The sequence below is a fragment of the Danio rerio genome, chromosome 16 (assembly GCF_049306965.1).
Source record: "Danio rerio strain Tuebingen ecotype United States chromosome 16, GRCz12tu, whole genome shotgun sequence".
In the NCBI taxonomy this organism is placed as follows: Eukaryota; Metazoa; Chordata; class Actinopteri; order Cypriniformes; family Danionidae; genus Danio; species Danio rerio.
This window is the reverse complement of record NC_133191.1, coordinates 39,202,687-39,217,194: the sequence shown is the minus strand read 5'-3', so window position 1 is coordinate 39,217,194 and position 14,508 is coordinate 39,202,687. Positions and strand designations below refer to the sequence as shown.

The 14,508-nt window shown below is 34.4% G+C and overlaps 2 protein-coding genes across 7 annotated transcripts in view; one reads left to right on the top strand and one right to left on the bottom strand.

Moving 5' to 3' along the window:
• The window catches only part of sh3d21 (SH3 domain containing 21), a 63,295-nt gene that overhangs the window by 7,578 nt on the left and 41,209 nt on the right, over window positions 1-14,508 (bottom strand). The gene's annotated exons all lie outside the window — the stretch shown is intronic.
• Window positions 1-14,508, top strand: part of eva1ba (eva-1 homolog Ba (C. elegans)) — a 33,154-nt gene that overhangs the window by 14,754 nt on the left and 3,892 nt on the right. For 3 of the 6 annotated variants that reach the window (XM_005158309.6, XM_005158308.6, NM_001089345.1), the window contains 1 exon segment: window positions 7,806-7,903. The exons of 1 other annotated variant lie outside the window; for it this stretch is intronic. The gene's annotated coding sequence lies outside the window, so the exon portion shown is untranslated. 6 annotated transcript variants of the gene reach the window in all.

The following is a 14,508-nucleotide window of genomic DNA, read 5'->3' as shown; positions in this document are numbered from 1 at the left end:
GTCTTCTTATTGTGGAAAAGACGAGAATTATCACCAGATATGACAGTGTCTGGACTTCCTCAGTCTCTCCCGAGACTTTAAACAAACATTGTTGAGCTTAAAATGAGAATTTCTAGACTTTTCCCATGGCTTAGTGAAATAAGTGTTGTTTGTTTTGGTGCATGTATATATATATATATATATATATATATATATATATATATATATATATATATATATATATATATATATATATATATATGTTTCTTTTTCTTTTTTTAAATATTTCCCAAATAATGTTTAACAGAGCAAGGTAATTTTCACAGTATGTCTGATAATATTTTTTCTTCTAGAAAAAGTCTTATTTGTTTTATTTTGGCTAGAATAAAAGCAGTTTTGAATTTTTGGGAAAAAATTATTAGCCCCTTTAAGATTTTTTTTTTTTCAAAAATCTACAAAACAAACCATCATTATCCAATAAGTTCACCTTATATATATATATATATATATATATATATATATATATATATATATATATATATATATATATATATATATATATATATATATATATATATATATATATATATATATATATATTTCTTATATATATATATTTCTGTGTGGAGTTTGCATGTTCTACCTGTGTTCGTGTTGGTTTCCTCCAGGCACTCTGGTTTCCCCCACAGTCCAAAGACATGCGATAAAGTGAATTGAATAAACTTAACTGGTCATGTGTGAATGCGAGAGTATATGGATGTTTCCCAGTACTGAGTTGCAGGTGGAAGGGCATCTGCTGTGAGTTGGCGGTTCATTCCACTGTGGCGACCTCTGATTAATGAAGGGACTAAGCCAAAGGAAAATTAATGAATGATATATATATATATATTTTTTTTTTACTGACTTAGATGCAGTTTCACAGCAATTTATAACTATGAATGCAGCCCTGTAGACAGGGGGGCTTGGAGTTGTTTGAAAGACCCACCCCCTACTGATAAGGTCCACATATTTTCTTGACTTCTATGCTATGATAAATTGTGAAAATAATCAATCGAAGAAGGCTTTAGGACCAAGCGGATCATTATTATTATTATTATTAAAAATTTCTATTATTTTATCGGCTGCATAAAAAGCATGCTGGATAAGTTGGCAGTTCATTCCGCTGTGGCGACCCCGGATGAATAAAATGACTAAGCCAAAAAGAAAATGAATGAATAAATGAATGAATTATTTTATTATTGAAATGGCCAGATTCTGAGTGAGGAAATGAGCTAGTCAGTTTGTTATTTGCCTATAGGCTTCAGTTTTTAGTTAAGTTTTAAAAGATTTCTCAAAAAATTATAAGATAATAAAAAAATGTGTATTTTAAAGAAATAAGTATTTTTTCATATTTCTTTATTCTAAAATTTAAAATGCTAAAATGATCATTTAAAATGCTAATCTCATAACATTATTGATAAAACTGTAATACAAAACTTAGTTTAAATGCACATTTGTAAATAAACACGTTGTAGTAAAAAAGTTTGGTAAGCAATTTGAAAAAAATGGTAGGCAATATTTTTGGTAGTCTACATCAAAAAAGTGTGATTATGATCACCATCCGACAAGCGAATCCAGCAAAAATTAGTGCTTAAAATGTCACTGAAATGCAGTTTTTCAGCCTCATAAGTAAAAAGAAAATGAGGGGAATAACTGCAAAAAAGTCAGTTTTTCAGAATAAAAAGAACCACCCCTTTCAATAAGCTGGCTGCGGGCCCCAAATGGATGATATATGTGCTCATCCAAACTGCATGTCCTGGACAATGCTATAGACTTTACAAAATTTTAATGACTAAACTTTAAGTTTTAAATAAGGCATAGTACAGTATGTTTTTTTTGTTTTTGTTTTATGTAAATGGATAAATTATATATATATATATATATATATATATATATATATATATATATATATATATATATAATTTTTTTGTTAAAAGATCATAATTGTTTGCATTCTCTCTCAATCTATTCCCTACACTACTCTGAAGAAAATGTAAAAATATAAATAAATAAATAAATACTTAATTAATGCTTTTTCTTTGAAATAATAATAGATTAAATAATTAAAATACACCAAACAGGAGATTCATCTGACCAAAAAAGACAATAAAAAATAATATTACAGATATTTTTGAATTTCATTCACTCATTCATTGAATTTTCGGCCATTCCACTACAATATGGTATCACAATCATTTACAAATTAGTATATTATAATGATTTCTGAAGGATTATGTGACGCTACATTATGTGCTATTATTGTTATTTTTATTATTTCCAACTTATTATAAATTAAGGGTCAGCTTAGCTTGAAAGCTCCACCTTTTCCGCCCATTTTCACTTTGACCATGTTCCTGTAGTTAGCTCAAACCAATGAACAATGTTTCTGAGCCTTATTAATGTCTCCAGATGTCAGAACACAGCATACATTGGTATTTTCCCCTTTGCTTTGTCAAGTTTTAATGCAACATCTGCTTTGGAGCAGAACTGGAGGTCAGAGGAGGGAAAGTGCTGGTTGTTGGAGTGACAGGATCGCAGGGCGGGAGGCCTGTAAATAATTTCCTCCTCAGGGTGAAAAACAAAACACAAACAAAACAACACGGCAGGTTAATGAGTGTTTAGATTAGCCCATGCTTGTGCTGTGAGCAAATAGTAAAGGACAGTTAGGTTAAACAGTTTCTAATATGACTGAAATAAATATGACCCTGATGTTATGTTGCACTGGTATGTTTTTCGCAATAGCCAAGATACATTGTATGGATAAAAATGATAAAAACCAAACAAACATTGTCAAAAACCAGTACAATAGTAAGTAGATATTACAGTAAATAAACCATATTACAGTAAATAAATCAAAACTTAATCCAATTGCTCTTCAAATCAGATGGTTACCTTATTTTGGGTCGCTTTTATTACTCTGAGAATTTTTTATTTATTTATTTTATATTATAAGGATTCTTTTACTTAGTTATTAAGTACATTATTACTATATCATTATTTGTTATAAAATTTATAGTAGTTATTTTACTTAGTAATATAGTAGTAGTTATTTTACTTAGTTATACTTTGTTTTAAGTACTTATATTTTAGTTACTTTGATTAAAATATGGTTATGGTCATGATCGTGTGCTTGTGATTCATTGTTTTTTGGGAGGGACTTTGACACCACACACAAATGACAATATTCATGACAATATTCATACATGAACTAGAGCTGCGCAATATATCGTTTTATACAACAGTTCTGTCTCGTTCTTGAATCTGATTGGGTTATAGCCATGCAATATTCTGTAAATAACAGCACTCATCCAGCCTCTTCACTCTGCACCCTTGTGTATAACTCCGCCCACATACAGCAACAAGCAGAGGACACTCTATAGTTTGACAAATATTGCTGCTGTTGGACAACATATTGTACTTTTGAGGCCTTTTTAGTCCAGAATGTAGTTGTTTAGATTACAACTATGTAGTTTATTTATAAGGATAGTGGCAATTTTAAATAGTTATAATTTCTGAGAGACAGTGTCGGTGGACATTAACCTGTCATTGAGCAGAGCAAAGACGGTTGATGTTGTCTATTCACAAGATGGCAACAGAGACCACATAATAAGCCTTTAGACGAGAAGAACATCGTAATTTCAGCTGATCTAATCAACTGGTACGTGACTTTCTAAGTCGATCTCTCTTTTGTGTGTTGCAGTGCTGTATTTATCCCATAATAATTGTTGTTGAGTGTGAAATGGGACATATCAGGAATGTATGTTTTTGTGTTGGCCACTCTTTGTATAACCCTGAGTTACTTTTTGGTTGGCCAGCTGTTTGTTTATAATGCTGTTTTCATTACTGCAGACTAGTTCAGTAAAAAGAAAGAAAGAAGAAATGCTTGCATAAGTGTTTCGCCACTGCTTTGGCTTTTTTAGGGAGAATTATTGTGATCTTCAGATTTCAACAGAGAAATACTAGGAAATCTCTTGTCTTATAATCTTAAAATGTGAGCAAAATCCCTTGCTTTGTCATCACTTTAAACACTACACTAGAGAATCATTCAAATACTAGCTCTAAAGTGATGTGTGTGAAGTAGCAATGGTTTCTGCAAAAGTGAAGGAATGGTGGAAGAAAGTAGTTTCTCATACAAAAGGGTTTTTAGACTCTTGTGTTTGATTTTCTTTTTGATATACATGATTATTCTGTCAAACTGTTGTATAAACACAATATCACACTCGTAGCAGTGCAATACGGCTGTACTGTATATCGTCACACCTAGACACACCTCCCACCAGTGCCGATATACAGCCATATCGCACTGCTACTTGTGATATTGCTCATTTAGCATCATTATCGCAATGTGTGAATCCGCAATAGTCACGTCAGAGGACGTGCAATATGGAGTCAGAATTGTAGCTGACCAGGTACAACCGTTCAGAACACATACTATTTCAGTTTAACGTAAAGTAAAAAAGTGAAAGTTTACCAATAGTAATTTTAAGGCCTCTGTAAACATTTCAAGTGAGTTTAAAGCATTTTCAAAACAAATTAACTATTATGTTTGTAACTTTAAAAAAGGTTCATTGTACTTAATTGTAATGTAATGTAATGTAATGTGTATTTATATAGCGCATTTATTGTGTATGGCCATACACCCAAAGCGCTTCACAATCATGAAGGGGGGTCTCTCCACACCACCACTAGTGTGCAGCATCCACTTGTATGATGTGACGGCTGCCACAGGACAACGGCGCCAGGGCGCTCACCACACACCAGCTATTGGTGGAGTGGAGAGACAGTGATAGAGCCAATTCGGTGGATGGGGATAATCGGCCATGATCGTAAGGGCCGATAGAGGGACTTTGGCCAGGACACCGGGGTTACACCCCTGCTCTTTCACGAGAAGTGCCATGGGATTTTTAATGACCACAGAGAGGCAGGACCTCGGTTTAACGTCTCATCCGAAAGACGAATGCCTCATCCGAAAGACGAATGTCTCATCCGAAAGACGATTATTCAGACAACAAAGAATATACAGATTTATTATTCACATTTTTTCAATTTATTATTCACATAATTATTCACACAACAAAGAATATACAGATTTTTTTGTACAATTGATAATTTTATTTCTGTACCTGTATAGTTTGAGTCCTTCATTTGTATATTTGCTTTATCTCTGCTCTTAAAATTGTTTTATTTTTTTATGCAAATGCACTCCCCTACAAAATCATCCCAAATCACCTTCTAAAATTAAGTCGATTAATTAAGTTATCTTGTGCAATATCGCAATATAATTCTCAGAAAGTGAAGATAACGCAATGAATGTTTTTTTTCCAGTATCGTCCAGCCCTAACATGAACTAACAATGATTGACTGTATTTTCATCAACTAACATTAACAAACGTTAATGGCGGAAGTTAGCTCTCTGCAGCTCTCACATGGTGACCACATGAGAAAGCTAAGTTGCTCCTGGAAGTGGTGTTAGAGAGGCCAGGGGTTGTGCTCAACCTGCAGTCTGTGTGGGTCCTAACACCCTAGTATAGTAAACGGGACTCTATACTGCTCAGTGAGCGCCGTCTTTCAGATGAGACGTTAAACCGAGGTGCTGACTCTCTGTGGTCATGAAAAATCGCAGGATGTCCTTCAAAAAAAGAGCACGGGTTTAACCCTGGCATCCTGGCCTAATCTGCCCAATACTGTCCATCAAGGCCTCCTAATCATCCACATATGATAACTGGCTTCACCACTCTGTCTCCTCTCCACCAATCAGCTGGTGTGTGGTCTGGCGCAATATGGCTGCCATTGCATCATCCAGGTGGATGCTGCACACTGGTGGTGAGTGAGGAGATTCCCCCAATGTGTAAAGCGCTTTGAGTGCCTAGAAAAGCGCTATATAAATGTAAGAATTATTATTATTATTCAAAGTCCAGAAAAGGAACTAATTCATTGTCAAAATATTCCACGTGTCTTCAGTGGTTCAACTGTAATCAATCAGTAAATGTGCACCTAGATGACCGGATGCGGTAAAGAAAGTAAGTGAAGAAAGTGTAAAGAAAAGAGTAAAGAAAAAGTTCATGGAGCTTTGTATGATAATGCGGGATAATTTGACAGTGTTTTTGGTTTCTTTTCTGGATGTTAATATTAGGTTAGCTTTAGGTCGCCAGCATCCAAAAACAATTTTCAAAACTTTTGATGTCCAATAAAAACGTGAAATGATGTTGTATTTGGTTGATTTTAGGTTCTGAGGGAAAGTGACCAAAATCCAACATTGAGCCAACATCATAAACCAATGCATAATGACGTCAAATACTAACATTTAGGGTGCTTTCACACTAGCACTTTTGGTCTCCACCCGGGTTCGATTGATGTCAAAGTATGGTACGTTTAGCTAGTGTGAACGTGTTTGCTGAATTCTGAACCTTACCCTAGTCCACCTGAAAGAGGTGGTGTGGGGTACAGTTTGCGTGAACTATGGTCCAGTTGACTTCTGATATGAATGCAATCGTACCAAATAATGGAAGTGAACCGCCAACTATTGTTTTCATAACGTTCATTCGTTTGTGTGTGTGTGTGTGTGTGTATCACATACTGTACTTTGGTGACAAACGGGACTGACCCAGTGCAAACACAGTAATAATGTCGGTTTGTCTCCTCAAAAAACAACTACAGACATTGTGTTATTTTCTGAACGTTTATAATAGTTTTACAGCAGACAGACACGAGTCGCTTTCTGTATGTCAAAAGATTTGGTAAAAGCAGTAGGACCACGATGTGCGTCCGTCTTTCCATTTTAGCAATTTGCTTTTAAGTTTGTCACCTAGCAACAACCGTACACACAAGAGCAGCTCAATGACACAAGTGTACCGTGGTTCAGACGGAAAAAAAAAAAAACAGTGCAAACAAACCAGCCGAGAAGGTGACAAGGTGGGGACAATTGAACTTGGGTTCAGTCCAGGCAATTGAACCAAGTGTGAAAGCACCCTTATTCATCAAGTATGGCAACCAAAATCCAACATCTGATAAACGTCATATTGGTAACGTCTATACAACAACAAGCTGTAACATCATTATACATTGATATTTTGTTGTGTTTAGGTTGTGTTGGAAAGTAACCAAAATGCAACATCTGTCCGACGTTGAACATTGACGTCAGTCCGGCGTTGAGTTCTGATTTTAATTTCCAAACAAAATGCAGCATCTCACAGCGTTGGGGTACAATGTCAATCTGACCATGTTGACCTGCTGGGCTGCTGTCTATGGAGGATGAGAGAGCTCTCAGATTTTGTCTAAAATATATTCAATTGTGTTCTGAAGTCAAATGAAGGTCTCATGGGAATGAAATGGCATGAGGGGAAATAATTATTAACTACATTTTAATTTTTGGGTCAACTAATCATCTCTATCTTTACTTGAACAGTAACTTTAAAACTAGCACAAACTGAATAATTTAGGCTACCACTCAAAGAAAACGAACAAAATTAAACTAAGAGTTCCTAATCTAAGCATTATGAAGTTTCTGTTTAGGTAGTTAGTTCTGTTTATTTCATTTTACTCCTGCTTGGTTTGAGAAAGACTTATTCATCATGTAGCGGTGTCCTATCTGCAACATGATTTATTGTATTTTTATAGATGAAATGTGAATCTGTTTTAGATCTGTTAGATCTCAAGCTGACTTCCTGTGTGCGCAGCTCAATCCGGCGCCTGCCGTTTGTTTGCACTGCAGATGCCGGAGTGATTTAGATGTGATGTGGTCTGACATGCGCGTGTTTGCTTTTGCTTTTGCTTTTGTCATCGTATAGACGCAGGCCCAAGATATTCAGAGAATACAGAGACAGGACCAGAGCCAGAAGCCTGATCCCTCCGAAACAACATGAAGAGAATCTGACCACTTTATATGGTAAATCTCACTTTACTGTTGCTTTTTTTGTAATTTTTGTTGTTGCCTGCACAACTCATTTTTAGTTTAGTTTTTTACTGTTCCAACAACTGAAACAAGTTAATCTAGAGAACAAATATTTACACCTAGCTTTTATAGCTTTTTTAAAAGATATGCTCAAAATCTAGAGAATAACTGTTTATTAATTCTGAATTTTGTGTTTGTACATTGCTTTTTAATTAATTTTGTTATTTTAGAATATTTCAACAACAAGGAAAGTTATGCTTATTAAAATATAGAGAATGACATTTTCAAATATCTTAATCACATTTTAATTCATGTTACTAAACTGATACTGAAAAATATTCTAATTTGTATAAAACAAAGTAACAACTCAAGTTACAACTATATAAAAGAACATTGAAATCTCTTCTGTTATTTTCTTTATTTTATAGGCCAGAAAGTGTCAAGAAATTTGTCCAATCAAAAAAAAATAATAATAACAGGCAATTGAAGGCAAAATGATTATCGCTCCTGTGGAGTTATTTTTCATTTTTTTCCAAAGTGATGTTTAATGAAGCAAAGAAATGTTCACAGTATTTCCAATAATTTTTTCTCTTCTTGAGAAATAAAAGCGGTTTTACATTTTTGAAAACAATTTCTAGGGTTAATATTATTATCCCCCTTAAAAACATATATCTATTTAAATATATCTATATAAATGTATGATTGGCAAAAGGTTAGCCCCAAATTGAATCTAAATTTCAGTTATTGCTTTAAAATGCACTTTAAATACTGCTATCTAGCAAAATAGCTAGAAAACATTTGTGCTACAGTCATGGAAATGGATAAATAATCTTAAAAAGACTTTTCTCCTTTTCTTTCTTAAACCCAAATGCCTAAAATCAATATATTATATTGCATAACAACAGTGTTAACATTCAGCTTAATACAACTAGTAAAATTATTATAAACCTAAGCGTCAACATGGAAAAGGCAAATTCATGTTCAAAACCAACCACTATACTGTAAAAAGTGTGTCTCAGGAATTTGTCTGTAAAGTTTCTGCTCAAAAGACCCATCAGATTATTTATTATACCTTTTAGAATATTGTAGAATATTGTAATTTTCTGCTCTAAGCACAATGTAGCTGTTTTTGTTGCCTGTGCCTTTATTGCTAGTTCTGCTAGTTCTGCCCACCGTTTCCAAGTGCCTGTCAGAATGTGCATGCCTCAATCTCCGGCTGCGTCAGATAAACAGCACAGTGAGACATGAAGGAAGCAGATCTCATGTAACGTTTGTGAAAAATACTACAGTAAGAACTTTTACAATGATTATTTGATGTATTTGTTGTGGAGTTAATTAAAGCCTTTGTACAACGAGTCACGAATGAGTCACAAACAATGTCGTTACAAAGTTCACGCCTACACACAAAAAGTGCGCTTTGCACTGTTTTTGCACGCAAATGTGACAGGATTCACGTTAATATCCAGCACTGTATGTATATCCGTTATGTTAATGTACAAAATAAACCTGATTTAGCGTCTACAAACCGAAATTGAAGCGTCTTCTATTATAAACATGCGACTGTGGGGATGAATTACACAGCAATTTTACAGTCTTTATTACAAACATGCACTGTTTTAAAAACGTTTTAAAGTTGTAAAACTCACTCTTGATCACATTTGATGATGATTGATGAGCACAGGGAGCTAAACAGATCTATTAATCCTAGTTGCCTTGCGCACATTCTGTCTTGTGGATATGATTATACATGTTACTATGAAGACATGGTAATACTCAGATGTCAATCAATTCGGTGGGTGGGAAACCCACACTCTTATGTCATGCTGCGGTGGGCCTCAAAATGGGAGGGATTTGGATCCTATTTTACCGTCAGGAAATAAAAAAAAAGAGACTTATTGTCTTTATAATACCCCAATATGACTGTGCACACACTATACCTGCAAACAGTCCTGTCCAAACAGCTTACAAATAATGATTTTCATCATAGTTGCACTTTAAAAATGTGAATAAACGCTTTCCCTTAACTTTCTTTTAGAATTATGCACATAGTTTGTTTACATAATAATTATAAGGGAACGATTTACTATCTTTTTTTCAAGTAAAGTACTATTGGTTTTAGCATAGGATACTTTTCTCCTTTCTTGCTTTATTGCCTTTTCATGTATTCAGATAGCTAAAATTAAGTTTTAATGAATGGAAACAGTTTCAATGTTCAACATTTTCTGTGTTCCTATGAAAGAAAAAGGTAGAATAAACAAAAAGAGAAAGCTAAGTTTAAGGGGAACTGTGCCTTTAAAAGTCTTTTCCGCAGGCTACGATAATGTGTAATTTCCTATCGAGTTGCACACACTTGAACGGCATGTGTACAGCAGTGATGTCACAAAGCCATGAACAATAGAAAAGCCTCAGTCAGCGGGAACTGTAGTGTATGGGATGAATGAGGAGAACACAGGAAAGTGTGTTCAGATCCGGCCGACGCTCATGACCTCTGTGTTTTCTGTGGCGCCCGCTCTGAGATGGGAACCAGAACTGTCAATGTGGTGGATTTGTTTGTTTGGGGTTATAAATATAACCTCCTTAAACTCTTGCCCCCATACTGTACGTGAGGGTGTGCCGCTATTTGTTGGCTTTTGGAAATATGAGTCTTCCTTGGGAGTTCACAGTTAGAAAGGGGAAAAAAAAAATCAGGGAGGAAATACACTACAGACGCAAGCAAAACAGGAAAGGAAATGGGTGCAGATGAATCCAGCTGGACGTCATGAGGAAGGAGTGTTGTATCATGTCCTTTACTCACGACTACTGGTTACACGGGTTTAAATGGAGATTTGTTAGGGAAGCGGGCCCTGGTAGCTACTGGCAATACTGACCTTTAACCTCACTAAACAGGCTCATGTGGATGGGCTGTAAATGTTTGGGATCTTTAGGTATTTTTACTGGTCAAGTTATATATACTTTGAGTTAGTACAAAAGAATTATAGCAAAAGCTCTTTGTTCAAAAAGTTCTCTGTATGACGGTTTTACCTTTAAGGACATAAGAGCTTGCTCTTTGACCTCATTTTAGTTTGCTCTATTTTTTTTTTAAATTTGACTTTTTAAATTGAAATTTTGAAAACCTGAAGAGCAGTTTCAACCATTATTATGAAGATGATTATCATAAGGTACAGTAAGAAAATCGTGTATGTATATATTCATTCATTCATTCATTTTCTTGTTGGCTTAGTCCCTTTATTAACTGGGGGTTGCCACAGCGGAATGAACCGCCAACTTATCCAGCAAGTTTTTATGCAGCGGATACCCTTCCAGCCGCAACCCATCTCTGGGAAAAAAAAATAAAATAAAATAAATATATATATATATATATATATATATATATATATATATATATATATATATATATATATATATATATATATATATATATATATATATATATATATATATTAGGGGTGTCACGATTCTCCAAATTCTCGATTCGATTATATTTTCGATTCTTAAGTCACGATTCGATTCGATTTTCGATTATGAATAATTAATTAATTAATAACAAATTAATTATTTGTAGCCTACAGTTTAAACTACCTGACCTGTATGGTCTTTGTTTTACCCATAAACAAATCATACAGTAAATGAATAAAGGCAAGTTACACACATAATTACCACCTGTCAATCACTTTTTTCTTGTGAATAGGCAGTGATCTGTGTTGTTATTATGGCGCCGGTAAAAAAAGGTGCACAACCAACAGGAACCAGCCAACAGTATCTGAGGTGTTTGCTAAAATGACTAGTGTGAAAGTAAAAGATTGAAGCAGTCTTAACTTGGTTAATTAGGTTAACCAGGCAGGCTAGGGTAATTAGGCAAGTTATTGTATAACAATGGTTTGTTCTGGAGACAGTCAGAAAAACAATTAGCTTAAGGGCCTAATAAGGTTGACCTTACAATGGTTAATAAAAAATTAAGAACTGCTTTTATTCTAGCCAAAATAAAACAAATAAGACTTTGTTCAGAGGAAAAAATATTATCAGACATACTATCAACATTTCCTTGCTCTGTTAAACATCATTTAGGAAATATTTTAAAAGAAAAAAAACAAAGCAAAGGGGGGCTAATAATTCTGACTTCCACTGTATATATATATTTACAGAATTTTTTAAAAATGTTTTTAAGAAAACTTATTCAGTTCATCAAGGCTACATTTATTAAATGTAAAAAATGTTAAATTGTTAAATATTTATCAAAATTTTAAATAACTACTTTGTTATTGTATGTAGTTTCAAATAAAATTATTACTCCAGACATTATTGCATTTGTTACTATACCATTAATAAATATAATAATAATTAATATTAGTGATTTCTGAAGGATCATGTGACTGGAGTAATGAAGCTGAAATTTCATCTTTAAAATCACTGGAATAAATGAATAAATTATATGATAAACTACTTTTGAAAAGTTATTTTATAGTGCAACATTTCATAATTTGTATTTATGATGAAATAATTGCAGCCTTGGTGAGCAGAAGAAGCTTATTTTAACATATTTAACAATCATACTGACCCCAAACTTTTGACCAGTTGTGTATAGAATATTTTATAAGTGAAAATGTGCACTTTAATTTTAACAACCCACAAACATCGTCACCGAATATAAAGCAGAGGTCAGACTTTCTCATATATTAAAAGCCTCATTTCAATTGTCAGGTTTTGTAAAAATCGATCTATTGAATTAATCAATCTATTAAAGAAACGTTGGCTAGAATTCTGCATTATAGGCTTAAATTATAGAGAGCAGATGAACCGAGACTGCATCAGATCAATGTAAGTCTTTCTTTCGAGCTGTCAGTGCGGAAATTAACAAAACAACAGGCCTAATACAACATATTATACGATTAAAATATGGAAAAATTAACAGATAGTAATTTCGGTCAATTTTCCTGAAGGATAAACCAAGATCAGGCTGGATAAACAGCTCTCGGTAATATTTCAGCATGCTTTCACTTTCGCATTTACCGGTAAGAATGACATCTCGCCCTGCTCAGCATTCTCTCTTCATATAGCTATTACACGATCATAAAACACTGTGATATAGCCTGGGTCGTTAGTTCGTTGCACTGTTTTGTTTTCTCACTACAATCGATCCGCTCAGTAGGGCAGAGACCGTCTCATTCAGGCGATCTCGGACTGATTGATTTGGCGCGGATGCGAGCGCAACTGCTGGATTTATGCCTAACAAACCGCGCTAACTGGGGAAACGAGACAGATTCCGAAACAAACGTCTATGTGTGAAAGCACCGTAAGATTGTATTTGCACACAATTGACAGACAGTCGCAGCACGCAGCTCTGGCTCAATCTGTCAGTCAACAAGGCAGCACTGTACACTGACCCGAGCGTCTCGCACGCTGGCTCCGGGCTATCGGGCAGTCCTTATTGTCGAGCCCTGAAGGTTTAAGCTCTGACGATGGGTCTCCTGCGTCTGCACAGTTTAACAAGCACTTCAACAAGCGTGTTTTTTTCACGCTTGGCAAGCCAAGCTGACGTGACATGGGGGCGTGGCAGCATCGACGATTCTATTTTTTGATTCGATAATCGAAGTCGAGCATAAATTTCGATCGATTTTCGATTAAAATCTAAATCGTGACACCCTTAATATATATATATATATATATATATATATATATATATATATATATATATATATATATATATATATATATATATATATATTTATTTATTTATTTATTTATTTATATATATTGTATGTTTATAAATTATATATATAAACATACAACATTTCTGTCTGGTTCCTGAATCTGATTGGCTGATAGCCATGCAATATTCTGGCAGTAACAGCACTCGTACCGCCTCTTCATCCTTGTGTATTACTCTGTCCACATACAGCGACAAGAAGAGGACACTCAACAGTTTGAAAAATATTGCTGCTGCTGGGCTACATAATGTACCTTTGAAGGTTTTTTAGTTGAGAATGTAGTTGTTTAGATTGCAACTATGCTGTTTATTTATAAGGATAGTGCCTATTTTTAAATATTTATAATTTCTGAGAGACAGCGCATCAGCGGCAATAAGCCTGTCATTGAGCAAAGACGGTTGACGATGTTCATCCACAAGATGGCGGTAGAGATGTATAATAAGCCCCAAGAGAAAAACAATTTTAAACTACAGCTGATCAAATCATTATTAAACAAGTAAATGACTTTGTAAGTAGATCTCTCTCTTTTGTAGGTTTTAGTGTTGCATTTATTCCATAGTAATATTGTGGTCTCCCGATTGCAACAGAGAAATACTGGAAAATCTCTGTAGACTGATGGCATTTTATGCTTTTCAGCCTTATAATCTTAAAATGTGAACAAAATCACCTGTTTTGTCATAACATTAGACATTACACTAGAGAATCATTCAAACACTAGCTCTAAAGTGACGTTTATAAATGAGCAACGACTCCTGCTGTTCTAACGTCAGCTGCAGATGTGAATGAATGGTGGAAGAAAATAATTCCTCTTATAAAAAGATTGTGAGACTCCCTGTGCTTGATTTTCTTTTTTATATACACAATTATGCCGTCAAACTGTTGTTTAAATGCAAT